This window comes from Crinia signifera, chromosome 5, assembly GCF_055691185.1.
Source record: "Crinia signifera chromosome 5, ASM5569118v1, whole genome shotgun sequence".
Lineage (NCBI taxonomy): Eukaryota > Metazoa > Chordata > Amphibia > Anura > Myobatrachidae > Crinia > Crinia signifera.
Genome location: NC_139221.1, coordinates 157,181,055 through 157,198,014, shown reverse-complemented (window position 1 = coordinate 157,198,014; position 16,960 = coordinate 157,181,055). Strand labels below are relative to the sequence as shown.

Genomic DNA, 16,960 nt, shown 5'->3' with positions numbered 1-16,960 from the left:
GTGTGTGCTACTGTTGATACCCGGGAGGGACGGAGGGGGAAGGGAGGGGTCGAACCAGGGCCCCTGTGGGGCCCCTTCAGCAAGCCTGGGCCCGGGTAATTAGTACCTGCTCCCCCCCTCTCTCGGCTCCCCTGCTGATCAGCACAAAAGGGGTGCAGCAGACACAAAATATAGCACTCTCTATCACTCTCTATCACTCTCTGTCACTCTCTGTCACTATCTGTCACTATCTCTCACGATCTGTGACTCTATGACACTGCAGCAGCAGGACACAGGAAGTCACAAGATCCAGGAAGCATCCAGCTGCTGGCAGCACCCTACCAGCGGTGATCAGCGGTGATCAGGTAAGTATCAGGCAAGGTTCAGGTATGTATATCACGACAGAGTGGCCGGTGACCGCTCTGCACGCAATTCCAGACCGGAATGGCGTCTGCAGCGCAGTCACCGTTAGTTTAAATGACGCGCCTTGGCTGTGATTGGTCCGTCGGTCCGACGGACCAATCACAGCCTTGGGGGCAGGTGGGGTGAGGTGGGGTGAGGTGTCGTCGTCACCGATGACCCCCTCATGCCCCCTCACACCCGGCGGTGATTGACACCAGTGTTACCGAGCGTCTGATTCGCCGGTAACACAGGAAAACGCTGCGACTGGCTGTTCACATTGAACAGCCAATCACAGCGATCGCCGACGGGGGGGAGGCATCGCCACCCCCCCTGGGCATGCAGGGACATGTCTGCTGTCAGGGACAGCAGACATGTTTAAACTGTCACCGCGTCTATAGACGCGGGGACAGTTTAAAGTCATGACGTATATATACGTCATGTGTCGGGAAGTACATCCCGGCCATGACGTATATATACGTCAAATGTCGGGAAGGGGTTAATATTTAACATAACAGTGATAGAGGGCCCAGAAAACTGAAATGCACACCGGCCCGGGGGAAATGTGGCACCCTGTCCCCCGGCCCTGCCCGCCTCTAGTAGGTGTAAAAGTTATATAGGTTCTAGTGGGGCTGGATATTTAAATTCAATCTCCTCAATGTTGTGGGATTTTTTTTATTATTAAATGTAATGATAATGTTATAAAGAAAAATGGTGGTGTGTACCAAAAGTATAAATATACGCTGTTTTCATTGTACATTGGATGTTATATTGTATTGATATTTTGGGCGAATTTTACTCCAAAAAATGGCTAATTTGCATTTTTCCATGAAATCACATATTTAATCTGATGCGAAAAGGTCCCTAAATCGCATATTTTGTGCTATAAGTCAGGCGTACTGAAAGTGCTGTAAAAATTTGCACTTTTATCGCATCCAGATGTTTTCCAATAGAAAAGTATACAAATCGCTTATTTAATGGAATGGGATTTCGCAAATCACACTTTTAAGGTGTCTAATAATCGCCATTTTTTCAGACCAGGTTTTGTTGGGCGATTTGGCCCAGAACTCAATTTGGTCAAGTGCACACATGGTTAATGTCATCACAGGTGTCCTTAATTTCACTCACAAACACTCCTACATATACCCCCACATCATTAAGGACACCTGTGAGGGTTTCAGACATGGAGATTGTGCAGAGTGGATTTGTGTCTGGGCTGCAGAAATTAATGTGTACCCTCTACTATTTGGCCACTGGCTCCACTCAGTCCGTGACCTCATGGTCCTTGGGGGTATCACAAGCCACTTTCTCAAAGCATTTTACTCAAGTGTTACTTGCTTTTAAGAAGTTGTGGCGGACATACATCAGATTCCCCAGTTCAGAGTCAGAGTGGCAGGACCACAAGGTTGCTTTCTTTAGACTCTCAGCATTCCCTCATGTGCTGGGAGCTATAGACTGCACACACATTGGGATTAGGGCACCGCACGTGCGGGGCCACGTCTATGTCAATAGGCTTGGGCGGCACTCCCTGAACGTGCAGGTTGTATGTGATGCTCATCTCAAAATCCTAAGTGTGGTTGCAGGCTTCCCTGGGAACTGCCATGACGCTTATATTCTGAGACACTCCGGCCTCTGGAACCGATTTACCCAACAACAAATGCCAGAGGGCTGGCTACTTGGTGAGTACATTTTTACATATTACCCTCTCTATTCGTATTTGTACCTGCTGAAATGTGTGTGTGTGTGTTTCAATTTTCACCAGCCTACTACTCTTGTCCAAGTAAATACTATTTGCCCACTGCACATAACTTACCATATAAGGCAATAACTTCCTTTCTTTGGTTTAGGTGACTCAGGATATGGGTGTCTTTCCTGGCTCATGACACCTTTGCGCACCCCCGATGGCCTTGCACAGCACCGGTATAATGAAGCCCATATTGCAACCCGCAATGTGGTGGAGCGTATGTTTGGAGTGTTGAAAAGTAGATTCCGGTGTTTGGACCGGTCATCTGGTTTGCTGCTTTACCACCCTGCAAAAGTAGTGATGATCGTCCAGGCTTGCTGCATGTTACACAACATAGCCCTATACCAACCAGCCTATGTGGAGGAAGATCATGCAGCAGTCGTGCAGGAAGCCCAACCTACCACACCTTGGGTAGTGAGGGGTACGCAGAGGGGGAATCTGGTGCGTACAGACATCATCAGGCCCTACTTTTCTGGTAAGCACATGTGCCCTCTATTCCTACATGTACCTTTGCTGGAAGTGAACTCACCTACATTACATTTATCACTAACATCTTTTTGCCCCCACATTTAGGCCAATAGACACAGTCCAAGGGTACAGTTGGTGGTGCAGACCTATCCCTTGCTGTAAAAAACCTTGTAAGTATATTAAACAACATGTATGTGATTTTTGTGCAATCAACTATGGCTCACCTGTTGTTGTGGAACTACATGGGCCAGCATGCCCTGACACACTGTAAGCATGACAGCTTAAAACAAGACTGCCACAGCTTGGTGAAATATGTAGTTCCACAACCTCGGACAGGCCAGATTTGAGACAACAGCATCTTCCACCAATACCTTGCCCATATATCATTACATTATGGAACAGATCACACAACAAATGTTTGAAGAATAACACACAGACAAAATGGTATGCGTTGTGACATTTTTACTACAGTATATTATGTCATACATAACCTGCATTTGTCAGTCGCAAACAATAGAAATGTATATTAATGTAACAAAAATTCAACCATAGTACATGCATTATCAATTGATTTTATGTTAAATAATTATTTTTTCCCTCCATCAGGCCGCGCACTACCACCTCTTGACCCTGCGCACACGCCACCCCGGGTCCTAATACTCCGACGGGGTGGGGAAGTTGGTGAGCCACTTACTGGTGTGCTGGAGACACTACTAATTGTAGATGTAGTTGCACTTATGACACCTCCATTTGATGGATTTGTGCCTGCATAGCGATCAACGCATTGTTCTGCGCAGTACACGATTGACTAATTGAATGAATACTTTGTGCAAGGCTGCCAATATGGATATTCTGCTCCCTTACAGCAGAACTAAGTTCAGCCAGATGGGTGTCTATGCTATTTGCCAAACGCACCTGAGTGCCTACACCAACCCGTACACTCCTAGACAATTTTCTCAACTGTAGAAAGGTGTCACGCAAGCAGCGGTGTAGCTAGGTGCCATGGTGCCCGGAGGAAGGGCATATTTTGCGCCCCCTGTCACGACCCTAGTCGGCGATTCCCCAGATACGACAATCTGAGTATCCCGGCCACGTGACACTTCTACTGAGTATCCCAAGCGTGTGCGTATTTCACCACGATTCCGCTTGCCACCAATCAAAGTAAGCTTTTTGGACTTAGTCCGCGACAGCTTTGATTCTGCCGACACAATAAATTATGATTCACACGGTAGCGCTCTGGCGAATTCGTCAGAGGCTTGGGCTGGAAAACAGCAGATACCAGAACTAATTATTGATTTTAATTAAGTGAAAACACTACAAGGCTTACAGTAGATTACAGAAAACATAAGTTACAAGATATATGATTAATAGGTAAGTCAAACGTAAAAACAGTTTCAAAATAAAACAAAATGGGAATAAAGAAACAAACCACTTCAAGGACACACAGCATGAAGCGGGGTTTGGAGTGGAAATCTCTCCGGATACTGGATCATTTCAGAGACAGGTGTCGGACCCATCCCATTCCCAAGAAAATGAACAACATGTCTTGTGAGACACACACTTTTAAGATTTGCAAAACACACACAATCACAGCCCCCACCTCAGGAATCTCCCTGTCCAGGGGTTTCCTTAGGATATACCCAGGGGCTGGCTAATTGACTTCCCTTTTGAAGATGAGCAATTTAGCCATTCAATCACCCTCCTGGGGCCTCCTAATTCTTATCTCAAATAAGGTGTCATTCTAGAGGTCTAAGGGAATTGCTTTTCTGACATCTCTTCTGGTCTGGGAAGACATTTGCCAGAGACCCTGGACTTCAGTACAAGTTTTATAGATGCAGGGGGGAAGGAGATAACCTCTGCTTTCCTGTTGAGGTTTCAAACAGATGGGCAAGGGTTGTTGGAATAACCTTTTTACCCCCAATTTCTTCATAAAAATACAGGATGAGTAGATTGCACACCATATCAGAAACAGTATTGTAAACAGAGCATGGACTTCAAATGAAAGAGATCCCATCTGCCTTCCTGCTTCACCCCCCAGTCCTCCCAACCATCCAGGGCAAAGGCAGGTCACTTTCTCCATTACATTTACAATTAGGGCAGAATGGCGTGGTACAATTACGCTCCTTCTGGCGTAAAAATGGCGGTCGCTCATGACAAGATGGCATCCAATCATGACACCCCCCCTCCCGGTAATGAATTGAAGGCGTGGCTAACATGTGTTGGCATGTTACATTTGAAATATATAAGACACTGTAACGGAATCTGCTGCGCTATATAAGACACTGTAACGGAATATGCCGTGCTATATAAGACACTGTAACGGAATCTGCAGCGCTATATAAGACACTGTAACGGAATCTGCGGCACTATAAAAAACACTGTAACGGAATCTTCTGCGCTATATAAGACCCTGTAACAGAATCTGCTGCGCTATATAAGACACTGTAACGGAATCTGCGGCTCTATATAAAACACTGTAACGGAATCTGCTGCGCTATATAAGACACTGTAACGTAATCTGCTGCGCTATATAAGACACTGTAACGGAATCTGCTGCGCTATATAAGACACTGTAACGGAATCTGCTGCGCTATATAAGACACTGTAACGGAATCTGCTGCGCTATATAAGACACTGTAACGCAATCTACTGCGCTATATAAGATGCTGTAACGGAATCCGCCACGCTATATAAGACACTGTAACGGAATCTGTGGCGCTATATAAGACGCTGTAACGGAATCTGTGGCGCTATATAAGACGCTGTAACGGAATCTGCTGCGCTATATAAGACACTGTAACGGAATATGCTGCGCTATATAAGACACTGTAAAGTCTAGGCAGCCTAGTGATGATAACACCACCACATTATCCTGTGTCTCTTACTCCTGTATTTGGGGGAATGCTTACTTTAATTAAAGGACAGAGATTTGTAGCTTCCTCCCCTCACTCCCCCTCCTCCCTCCCATCCGTGTGCACTCATCAGCGGCAATAACGGGGGTCAGCTGATGTGTGTGCACAAGTCAAAGGTTAAAGATAAAACTTTACAGTTACGGAGGGAGACGCTGGCTGTCCGAGCTGCTGGCAGGTGAGAAGTGCCAGACGCAAGCTGCTTCTCCGGCACTGCGAGCCTCTGATCCTCTGTCTGCAGCCCCGGAGAACACAAGCAGCCTGCACCAGCGTCATGCCCGTGTCTGTGCTCGGACCTGCAGCCCTGTCTGATCTCTCAAGCAGCGTCCAGCAACAGACATCAGGCTGTAGTAACGCTGAGTGACAGGACCAGCAGCTAGGCGCCGGGCAGGGCAGCCGTCGGCACACGCTGCCCGCCATTAGTGTAGCAGGGGATCATTTGCGGAGGGGGGGCGGGCCGGCGGCGCCATTCCACCAATCTGCGCCCGGAGCATCAGCTCCGGTGGCTCCGCCCTCCCTATGCCTCTGCACGCATGTACCCCTTAATGTTGCCCATTTCCAGACTTTGGGAGGCCATAAATTCTAGTTGTTTGTCCTTGAAATGTACCAAGGAGGTAGCTACTTGGGCAGCAGAAGCAGCTGTAGGGGGAGTATTTCTGGGTGGGGGTGGGTTTGGAGTCACCCCACTTGGTGGAAGATCACTCTGTGATGATGTGTTTATTTCCTCCTCAGCCGCAAACGTGTCCACTGGTTCCAGATTTATCTCTATGTCATCCACCGGCATATCTGAGGATTCTGTGGATTGTTGTCCTAGTTGTACAGTACCTGTGGTTACAGAGGAAGAGGTAAGTACAGATGCATATATTGTCCTTTCTGTCGTCAGTACTGTTTTGGAAAGGGTCTGAGATGGTAGACGCCCATACCTAGGGGTGCTATGTACTTACAAATGGACCCCGATCCTGCATGAAACATTGACAATAATCTTCATTGACATGGCTAGGCCACATTACATTCATGTCCGTTGCAATGTAGCAGCTGGAGATGAATAATGTGATTTATTATTTGATGTGACATGGTGTGTGTACTGTATGTGTAATGGCCTGTGGTTTGAACATTTACCTGCTTCCACAGATGCGGCACCATCGGAGCTTCTTCTCTTGGATGCTTGATCACTTTGGGACAGACAATCTGTGAAAGGAAAGATCGGCAGACTTTATGTACCGAGCAATGGCGATGCTTTTGTGCAACATCATCAAATAAATTACAATAATGGACAAATTTACCTTTGGTTTAGGGCTATATTATTTACTATTCATATTTTTACATTGAAGTTTTGCACCTGTAGTCAGGCCAAAAAATTAAAACACTGCTTGACACATTACAACTGTTGGCAAATCTGTGGTATGTAGGCGTGACTGCTAAACCACCAGTACACCAATGTTTTTGGGCCACATATATATGAAGCTGCTAGAAAAAGTGTTACAGTGTGGAACAATAGATGTGCAGTTGTGGAACTACAAGGCCCAGCATTCTGATCATTTTTAAAGTAGGTGTAAACTATTGCCATTGACAGACCTTTCTGGGCTATGTAGTTCCACAGCACCACATTAATTAGTATAACAATACAAAATAACATTGCAGTTTAAATACATTGGCATGTATGTTTCATATTGCATGTGGTGACACTTACCAGCTCGGGGTGGGCTTGCCGGCCTATCGGTATCCGCAATGTGCATCCCAGGCAGGACCTCAGGGGGGATAATTCTTTGGAGCTTCACCTAATATGATGTGTAGGTTATTGTGGTGGGGCTTCCTTCGCCAGTCTTGGTGGCCTCCTCCATCTCCATGGCCATTTTCTTTTTCAGCTGCCGCTTGATGTCGTTAAACCACTTTTTAATGTTTTTGATTAGCCTCTTGCGGTGACTGACAGCGTTGACCGCCTGGGTGATGTCCTTCCACATACCACGTTTACGATGTGAGGTGGTCTTGTGCTGGTTTTTCCCCAGTAAGCAGTCATACAGGGGTATGATGGCCCGGACAAGCGCCACATTCTCCTCATAACTGAATAGGACCTTTCTCCCACTTTTGGTGCGGCCAGCTTCACCCTTCTCCTCATCCTCTATATCTTACACATGCATGTCAAAATCCTCCTCCATGCCAGTGTCTTCCTCCTCCTCCTCACCTCCATCTTCCTCCATCTCGGACATGTGGCCCTCCTGCAGCTGCTGTGGGGTATGGGCAAGGTCCTGGCTACAGGATGGGGATGCCAGCGGATACTCCACCTCCTCCTGCTGGGCCTGGTCCGCCAGGGCCTGGTCTGGAGTTGCCCTTGCAGTGGCCATGGTGGCTGCCACTCTGCTGCCACTCCCTGTAATGGAGGTCGACCTCACCAGTCCTCTGCTGCCACTCCCACTGGCTCCTCTTGCCTGTGTGCTGCCACTGCTCCCTCTGCCACTGGCCCCTCTTCCTCTGGTCACACTGCCACTGCTCCCTCTGCCACTGGCCCCTCTGCCACTCCTCACTCTGCCACCAACACCTCTTCCTCTTCTCACACTGCCACTGCTCCTCTCCATGCTCCTTACTTCCTATCAAAGAGTGAAATGGCGCCAATGCCCCTTTATATAGGGGGTGGGATGCATAATGGAGGGGACCTAGGTGGCCCAATAGGTTAGGGGGTTATTTGGCATGTGGAGACAGTCTTGTAAATCGCACTCCGGTTGGTCTAAAATTCGCACATGACCGGCGGAAGAAATCGCACTTTTTAGTAACATAATTTCTCATCAATTCGCCGCAAATCGCACTACATCGCACTTTTTAGCCTCTAATGCGCATCCCATTAAATATGCGAATTATGACTAAAAAATGAGATTTCGAAAAGTGCGAAAAGCGGCGATGTGGAGTGCGAAAAATATATGCGCTTTTCTCTCATTCCATAGAATGTCACCCATTGTATTTTTTTTTTCATTCTATTTCATTAGGGGTTACTCTGAGGTTCTCTTCGGGATGTGTAAAGATACCTTTGATGTGAACATAGGGCCTTTTTTAAGGTCAGTATCGGATACACAATTTTTTTCCCCAGTTGAAGTACTGTGACGATATACTGTAGCAGGCTCACAAAGTAGGAAGCTTATCGTAAGAAAAACCTGCTACAGTATATGAACATAGGGCATGTTCATAAGGTCAGTGTGGAAATTTTGAATGTTGTCTAGACATAGGAGGAGGCATTCGGATTAACACACTCACCACAATGAAGGAGTTCTTTCTTCTTCCTTTTTTAAAGCATTGAAGATATCGATGGGGACGGAGTTGCTGCTTTGCTTATACGTTAGCCAGTGATTATACAGCCGGGCAGTGTACAGTACGCTGTCCCCGTGAGAGGATGCGGTAAGCGTCCTCCTGACCTGTTCATACACCCACTATCCCCGTTGTCGTGGAGTTGATTTTATAAAGTGTGGCGAGCCCAGCAAGCCACCAAGCCTGATGCGTGGCGAGTGCAACAACCCCCGCGCGGGGACACAAAATACATATCTAGTAATATGCGTCCCTTCGCGGGGCTCGCTGCACTCTCCACACTTTATAAAATCAACTCCACGCCAACGTGGATAGTGGGGATATGAACAGGTTGGAAGCGCTCACCACAGGAGTGCTCACCACGCTTCAGGAAGGCGTGGATAGTGGAGGTTTTTCAAGAACACATTCACACCTGTCATGTCATCCATCTGAAACAATAATGATGACACGTGTTAACCTGTCAAATGGATTTTACTGACATAAAGAATAAATAAGAAAAACAATAAGCAATGTTAAATAATACTGTAGAACAAGTCCCAGAAAGGTCTAAAACACTTATTCCTCCGGCACAGCAGCCCCTCCAGATGCAGCTGATGTCGACGCAGCTGTGTCATCCTCAATGTTGGCTGCTTTGTCTGCAGTTGGGACAAGAGTCAGTGCATGTAAATTGTGCAGGAAAGCGTCCTCCGCCCCTAGAATTTTGCGCCTTATGAATTCCTGCAAGTATAAGTCCAGGTACTGACGTGCAGTGCCCCTCTGCCTCTTATTCCTCCACTTGCAGGAGCCCTGGAGCCTCTCGATATTTTGGGTATGGACCCCAGTGTCTGGGTCCACGAAGTTATGACGGTGGTTGAAGTGCATGTGGTGGTACCCCGTCTGCTCCAATTCTTGCATTTTGTACGCACGCCAACAGGCTGAGTAGATGATGGTACCTGGTTCTATGTGTGCTTCGATGGCAAACATTACGGCCCTGGTGTCACGGCTGGCCACTGGTGTGATGAAGCATTAACCGGTGAAATGCGATATCCCACTGAAGAGCTACTGCTGTGGTAGGACACGTCCAATGTGGCTCTTACGCTGGACAAACAGACTTTCGTCCACCTCAACGATTTTGCCAGCTCTGCTAATCCGGCGTTGGGGCTGGCACATCAGATTGAGGGTACATGCCTCCCGCATTAGATTGTGACATATAACGGTGGTTTTGTTCCAAATCTTGAGGTGGCGCTCACAAAACTGAATGCCTGTCAGCTCCTCTGCCAATGAAAATATGATCCGCAAAAGATTTGGAAAGGTCACAAAACCATTGTGCGGCCCGGAGACTGACCTTCCTCCTACAGCTCCTTTACATTGAGCCTCATAGGATGCCCGTTGACAGAGGTCTGTGTCTCTGGCAGCAGGTGGTGGTGTTGGAAAAACTCCACCGACTCCTCCTCCGTCTGCGGCAGGTTTAAAATGGGTAATGATTCGGCAGCCATAACTGACACAATAGACCTTTTTCAGATCTGAGCTCAGTACAAATTTGTTTGGAAAATAGGGAAAAACCTCGTGCACTGCAGGTGCACAAAAAGTGGAATAATTAGACTAAAGACAGAGAGTGGAAGTTTTCTTGAGGGAGACAATGTAATAGCAGATAATATTAATAATTATTTCTGCTCAGTATTCACTGCTGAAAGAGAGAGGAAGGGGCCACAGTTAAGTTGCAAGTATAGTCAGAAAACTGAGGGAGAGATAAGTACAGTACATTTACAGAGGAGAAAGTCCTCACAGAACTCTCAAAACTGAAAGTGGATAAATCAATGGGGCCAGATGGGATACATCCAAGGATACTAAAAGAGCTTAAAGGGGAGCTAGTAAAACCAATAACAGAATTATTCAACCAGTCACTAGCTACTGGAGTAATCCCAGAGGACTGGAAATCAGCAAATGTAGTCCCACTGCACAAAAGTGGAAGCAAGGAAGAGGTAAGCAACTATCGACAAGTGAGCCTTACATCAGTAGTAGGGAAATTGATGGAAACACTCTTAAAACAAAGAGTTGTAGAATATCTCAAAACCAGCAATTTACAGGATCCAAAACAGAATGGGTTTACTGGGGGAAGATCATGTCAAACAAATCTTATTGACTTTTTTGACTGGGTGACTAAAGCTTATCTAGACATTAGTAAAGCTTTTGACACTGTCCCACATCGCAGACTGTTAAATAAACTTGAAAGCTTGGGATTGGATTCTAAGATAGTTGAATGGATAAGAGCGTGGTTGCAGGACAGAAAACAGAGAGTTGTAGTAAACGGAGTACAGTCAAAGGAGGGAAAGGTTACAAGTGGAGTACCCCAGGGATCTGTACTTGGACCGGTGCTTTTTAATATCTTTATTGGTGATATTACAAATGGAATTGAGGGTAAAATGTGCCTTTTTCCAGATGACACAAAGGTATGCAACAGGGCAGACACACCAGGAGGGGTAAAACAAATGATTAATGATCTAGGTAGATTAGAGGAATGGTCAAGAGCATGGCAACTACAGTTTAATGCCAAAAAATGCTAAATCATGCACTTGGGTCTCAAAAATCCAAAGACTAAATATAGTATAAATGGCACTATAATGGAAACTACTGAGGAAGAGAGGGGTCTAGGTGTCACTATTTAATTCTTCCACCACGCCCTAGTGGATGGTAGGGCATGAGATACCGCCTGTCGGCATATTTTAGCTAAAAAAACAGAACTAATGACCCTGTCAACCTTACCCATGTCGATATTAAGTCATGTCGACCTTCCTGCATGTCTACCTAAAGTCATGTCGACTAAGTGCATGTTGACCTAATGGTGTTGACCTAATGCTTGTCTACCATCATGCTGGTGACCAAATGACCGTATCCCCTTTGAAGTGTTTGGAAAGAGTTAAACCATTCATTATTCAAGCTAGAGAACATCATGTTCACCAAACAACAGTCTGTTATTTCTACCTGTGCTTCTACAAGGATACCTACATATCATTCATTATTGCTTGAAGACTGAACAGAGAAGAATAATGACCAGTTCACCAAATAACTTGCATGCTGTATACGATAATACCCCATTCTCACTTGGAAGCTGACTTCTTCAAAAAAGGCAGTCCCATACTGACAAATCATTATCTGATACAGTTTGGCTTTATATGAAAACACATAAAAAAACTAATCTATACATTACTATCTAAATTCTTCTTACTCAGGGATGTGTTGTCTAATCTGTGAAAGTTCATGGCAATTGTTTATGCTGATAATAGTAATATATTACCTATAAGTAACTCATTTGTGGGTAATTACTTATGATAACAATATGTAGTAAGTGTACATTATAATGTACTGCAGAGAAAAAATCAAAAAAGCAACACTGACTATTATTTAATTGTTCTTGTATTTGTATAGTGTATAGCCCTACAATGCACATAAGTATATACAGTACACTTCACTTGCAATACAATAAAAGGATGCTCCACTCTTCTTAATGGAATTTAACACGCATGAGCAAACCTCGACCATCGCACAGGGGGCTGAAATTTGGCCCAAATTGGTCTGAATCAGCTTCTTACTTTCTTCACACATCTTACTCCATATCAAGAGACACTTACATTAGAATTCTGTCATGAATACCCATAGCAGTTTCTTTTATCAATATCTGACCAAGTAGAATATGGGGATCCATACGTCTCCCTCCCTATATTTTTGGAACCAGCTCTTGGTTCTGGTTCTTTAAATACAGAGGAAACCTACTTGCTCTTCCCCCTCTAATTTAAGAAGTATCACTGGTTCAAAGAGCCCCAGTCTGGTTATGTTTAGGAGGGAGGTTTTTTTTATTGTAACCCTTTCTCTTCTGCGTTGTAATGATTATGAAAAAGTTCTGCCAAGTGGGGTCGGGGTGGAGAAGAGAGGTCCATATTATATTTCTGCACCTGAGGTCACCACCCACAAGTTCTGCCACTGGTCATAATGTCAGGCATTAAGTTCTGATAATGTGTGGTTTAATCATTTTTTGAGGTGGAGAAACTATTCATTAACACTGTCACATACAAAGGGGGAACATAGTGGTGGAATTGCATAAAAACAGTATACAATTGGACTATATCTACCTATTTTACACTAAGATCGCAGAGTTAATCTAAAAATTCCCTACCTAGATTGATGAGTTTCCAGAAGAATCATTATCCTGATACTCAAATAAGGAAAACAGTGACAGATTTGACTAGTAATCTCTATTGCACAATATTTAAGTTTAATATTACCAACTTACAGTACCATTGCATACATGACTGAATTAAATGGTGTCACCGAGGTACAGTATGCCAAATTACTGTACGTCCACACAGAAGTGTTTTTGGGCAGAAGTAGTTTCCACAAGACAAAACACCACTAAAGGAGTGGTCGCAGAACTTGGAAGTTATGGCAGAGAGCACCTGTAACATACCGGCATGGTAACATCATGGGTCGCTAACCTGTGGATATTGGACGTGACAGCCAATCAGAGGCTGCACAGGCAAGTGCTGGTGTCTGGTTCTGAGGTCTCTAGGCCACTGTCTGATACTAATTTTGCATAACATAACTATTAATCCCCTAACTATAATGTTTAATCTTCTCAATTTGTCCCTCACATCATATTGTGATGCTTAATCTGGATAGGTGGGCATGTCACATTATAGAGGATATATGTACTCAGAGGCTTTCCTTTGTCCACCTTCTATTTCTAACATTAGAAAGATATTTTATAACATAAAATTAAAAAAATAATTAATTGTCATTTTAATAAAACAATTTCTATGTTTTCCTCTATCTTCCTCAATTAATATATTAAAATAAACATGCTATTAAGCCAAACAGCAAAAAAAGAATCCTTTGCACTATTTTATTTAATAGAAAAGTAAATAAAACACACATGTACTAAAAGTCACATTTTAATTCTATCACACATTGAAATGTTTTTGCATGTAAAAATGAAACTCATACTAAAATGCATGAACAAATATTGATACGGTAACAAATGTCAGGATTATATCTAATTTAGGGCTAGATGTATCAAACTTCAGAAAGTAATAACGTAGAGAGTGATAAACAACCAGCCAATCAGCTCCTACCTGTTATTTCAAAGCCAGCCTGTAACATGACAGTTCGGAGCTGGCTGTTTCTCACTCTACTGTTTCAGTAACTTGTTGAAGCTTGATACATCGGGTCCAATTATTGTTATTTTAAAACTTTATGAGTGATAGCAAACTGAGTACAAACTGCTTAAATGTAACTTTTAGTAATGTTGGCTAATTTAATATTAAGTTATTCTTCAGAAGTAGTACTATTCAAATGACTGTAATAGATTATGTATATTGAACTAAGTAAAAGTATGCCATAGTGTGTACAAATGCCATACAATTAAACGATAGCATATGAAATTACAGACAATGATTGTCATCTAATACAGGATTATCATTACTACACACAGAGTAAAAATGGAAAACATTCTTATAAATTGTAGAATAGATAACAACTCACCTATACATCGCAGCTAGAGTTACGAGTTATAATGGGGGAACCAGAAGACTCTCATAGAAATGGTCACTTGAAAGTGCTCTCACATTCCAGTGCTGATTATGAGGTAAGAAACAGAGAACAGCCAACTAAATAGGCTTCTTGGCAAGGGCTTGCTTGCAAAAACTGTACACAATTTTTTTTAGATGGATTTTAAGATTTACTGTGGATTGCAAAACTCCTTGTTTTTAATACAATTCAGAAGTATTACACAAAGTAATTTGTTCGGCTAAATGGTTTAATGTGTTTGCTTATAGTTTACTTGTCATTCAAGGTGCAATTGACACATGCCTAGTTAAGTAAAAGTATATTATTGTATAAATGCACTTTAGTCCAATTATAATAAAATGTACTTTGTTGTATGAATTCCCTGCAGTGATGTCAAACTACTCTGTTACCTCTTTTCTCAGTAAGAAAAATGACATTAAATATGGCTACATTGCTGCCAGCAAATACTGCAATTACTTTTCAAAATGCAAGATACAGTATTAGGGCAAGATTGTGTTAATACACACACACACACACACACACACACACACACACTCACTCTCTCTCTCTCTCACTCCAAGAATCATTGAAGAGGCTGTGCTGTGATATAACAGACCATATTAAAGTTTCAGGGCCAGACTGACCAACTGGAACTTCTGGAAATTTCCAGATTAGTCAGCCACACTCAATGATCATCATACTTCAATTTCTCAGCAATCCCCAGAAGACTGCTTAAATGAATTAGAGAAGATTGATGGGCACTGTCTTCAAAAATACATTTCACGTATACTGTATCTCCTTGAATTTAAATAACAAAATGCCATCCAGGGAACTCCAACTCAATTTAACTGGGCTGGTAAGTTTATACTTTATTCTGAAATATGCTAATGTGTTTTATAGTATTAAAGTCTATGAATTAGTAGCTGCAGTGGTGAATTGCCCCCCTGTCATTTCTGTTACGATTTTTATTAACTGTAATAGAGCCGGCCAGACCTGCCTCCTCCACTCTTTAAGGTGTATACACAAGATTTAGCAAATGATCCAATCATATTAACGATTTCCTCAGAACTCCTGGACAAACTATTTAGTGTCATATAGTGAACGATTGTACAAACTTTAACGATGGTGGAGGGGAGTGGGAGCCAGTCAATCAGTTTTATCAAATCATTCATCCTGCATACACATGAAACGATTGATACACATTGCTAACAATTGGTCTATGATTTTTCTGCATGCAGGAAAAATCATCGACCTCTACCAATGAACAGCGGTTGCGCGCATCGTCATCTAGATTGTTCATACACACGGAATGATTTGAGCGATTGGTCATTTCAATCGGTCGGGAACGCCCAGATATTTTGGCAAATCTGTTAGGTGGAGGAGATAGCGCTATCAGGAAAAGAACAGCCTCAACGGGATGAGTTTGGATTTTAAACAGGCCTGCAAGTATGCTGATTTAAAAACCAAACTCACCCCATTGAGGCTGTGCTTGTCCTGATAAGCTGGATGTCACAGTTTTCTACTTGTCGTGGGAGTGACAACTTAAGAAAGAATTGGAGGAAGAAACACCAAAAGATACATACAGTAAATAAAGAAATATCTATGATCACACTGGTTAAGCGCCATCTCCTCCACCTAACATATTTTTAACTCAGTCCTTTCTTGGGGACACAAAGGAAAGGTCCCCCCTTGGTGGAATTGAGACAGCATATAACCAGACAAAGTGCCTAATCCTTTTTACCAATTTCTTCTTATTTTGCCAAATCTATCCGTGTGTACGCACCTTAAGGCTGCTGCCGGTGCTCGATGTCACGATCTAGTGACTGCCGCCCCAGCGCAAGAAACAAATGTGTGGTGGTACTGAGGATGGGTCCCGCTGCCACTCAGCCATCCCTCCACTGTCTTGCTGCTTCCTGGAGCTCCATCCCTGATGCATGGGACCTAATTCAACGCAGCGCTCTCTTTGTTCCTGCTGCTGCCCAGCACTTCATCCACTGTCCCTAATGTATGGGAAATACTGCAGCCTGGCCCTAATGACAGGAGGTCTCGCTGCTGCCCAGTTGGCCCTGAGAGCGGAGGGCCTCTGGGGCCTTAGGTACCTTTATGTAAATGAAGGGAGGGAGGTTCTGGGGTTATTACAACATTGTGATACCTTTGCTGTGGGGGGGGGGAGATGTTTTAACCCTCTCCTCTCTCTGCTCACCCTTGTCTCTCTCCACTCTCTTCTTTTCTTTCTCTCTCTTCACTGTATTTTTTTCCTCTCCTCTCTGCTCTCCTCACTCTCCACTCTCCTTCACTGTCTCTTTCTCTCTGTCCTTTTCTCTCTCTTTCTGCTCTTCTCTCACACTGTCTAGTTCTCCTTCTTTGTCTCTCTCTGCTCTTCTTCACTCCCTCCTTTCTCTTTCTCTCCTCTCCTTCTTGCTCTCTCTCTCTCTCTCTTTTCACTCTCCTTCTATTTCTCCCACATTCTCCTTTTTCTTTCTCCACACTCTCTGCTCTCCTCTCTGCTCTCCTTCACTCTCTCTGCTCTCCTCTCTGCTCTCCTTCACTCTCTCTGCTCTGACCTCTCCCCTCTTTCTCTCCTTTTCTCTCGCTCTCCACTCCTCCCTCACTCTCTGTGCTCTCTCATTCT

General features: G+C 44.0%; 1 protein-coding gene across 1 annotated transcript in view; it reads right to left on the bottom strand.

The window, feature by feature from the left end:
• Window positions 1-14,394, bottom strand: part of SLC6A19 (solute carrier family 6 member 19) — an 89,361-nt gene extending 74,967 nt beyond the window's left edge. Inside the window, exon 1 of the mRNA XM_083186298.1 lies at window positions 14,305-14,394. The gene's annotated coding sequence lies outside the window, so the exon portion shown is untranslated. The remainder of the gene's footprint in view (window positions 1-14,304) is intronic.
• Window positions 14,395-16,960: the final 2,566 nt, after the last annotated feature.